This window comes from Cibotium barometz, chromosome 5 (genome assembly GCF_041138505.1).
Source record: "Cibotium barometz isolate CiBa-2024 chromosome 5, ASM4113850v1, whole genome shotgun sequence".
Classification (NCBI taxonomy): domain Eukaryota; kingdom Viridiplantae; phylum Streptophyta; class Polypodiopsida; order Cyatheales; family Cibotiaceae; genus Cibotium; species Cibotium barometz.
This window is the reverse complement of record NC_141050.1, coordinates 41,216,652-41,217,988: the sequence shown is the minus strand read 5'-3', so window position 1 is coordinate 41,217,988 and position 1,337 is coordinate 41,216,652.

Genomic DNA, 1,337 nt, shown 5'->3' with positions numbered 1-1,337 from the left:
TTCCCAAACATCCCTTGGTGTATCCAAGCCACTAAATGACTCAAAATAGTGTCTTGGACATTTATTCTAATGAGATGTATTGCATTCCACAAGCTATAGTTTCTTCCATTCAATTTAGAACTAGCTTCAAGTTATGTAGTTGAGCTTATCATACCTTTGATTTTATTCTTACCCTTTTGATTTTGATTTTTATCACTCTATCACCAATATGGTTCTTCTAAGCTCTCCAACTCCTTTGTAAAAACCTTCAACTTCAAATTGTCTATAAAACCCTTTCAACTATCCCACTTTGTTTCTCACTCTATGCAACTTAGATGCTTTGATATCATGGTTAGATATGAAGATGATTGATTGTCTAGATAACACTATAACTATCAGACTACTATATATCACTGTAGACTACTGTCATAGAGCAATCTGATTGATTGGCTAGATAACACTATAACTTTGAGACTGCTATCATAGCATTGTGACTGCTATCATAGCACTGTCATTGCTATATGTTATAGCACTTTACAACATTGCTTTATCTTTGTTTCTTGGTTGAAGATAAATAACACAAGTTTTCTATTTCTTAGTTGAAGATAAGGGACACAAGTATTCTATTTCTAGATAAGGGACACAAGTATTCTATTTCTTAGTTGAAGATAAGGGACACAAGTATTCTATTTCTAGATAAGGGACAAAATTGTTAACACAAGGTACAATGACTCTTAAACTCACAAAATGGAAACATCAAGATACAATGACTCTTAAACTCAAAAAGTGCAAATATCAATACAAAGAGACATCAAGATACAATGACTCTTAAACTCACAAAGTGCAAACATTAATACGAAGAAATCACACTAGTTTGAACACCATAAATGACTATAAGAAGAACTATTTTTGATATTAAAAAAGATAGAACTATGTAGACAATAATCTAAGAAGTTTTTCTCAACAAGCTTGTTACACTCTAAACACTTCTCCTCCTCACTCTTATATAAACTTTGATCATATATTTAGTTAAAATTTCAAATGGATCAATTGGGTGAATTCAAATGGCAATAGCCTCATGGACATGAAGGAGTTCAAGGTCATGCTCATGAGTACTCATCCATCAAGGTCCTTTTGAAGAATAGCATATCTCAACTGCCACCAAGACTTGAACATTGTGTGGTTTTGGACCTTGTTATTAAGTCTTTGATTGCCTTGAAATACAACTCTTTACCCATGTTCGTAAAGAAAACATATAAGGGATTTGGTTGGAGTGTTAAAGATCATGATGATACTGTCCCATTTTATATTGTATATAGAAACATTAAGTAGCTATTTAAATGCCAAGATAAGAACTA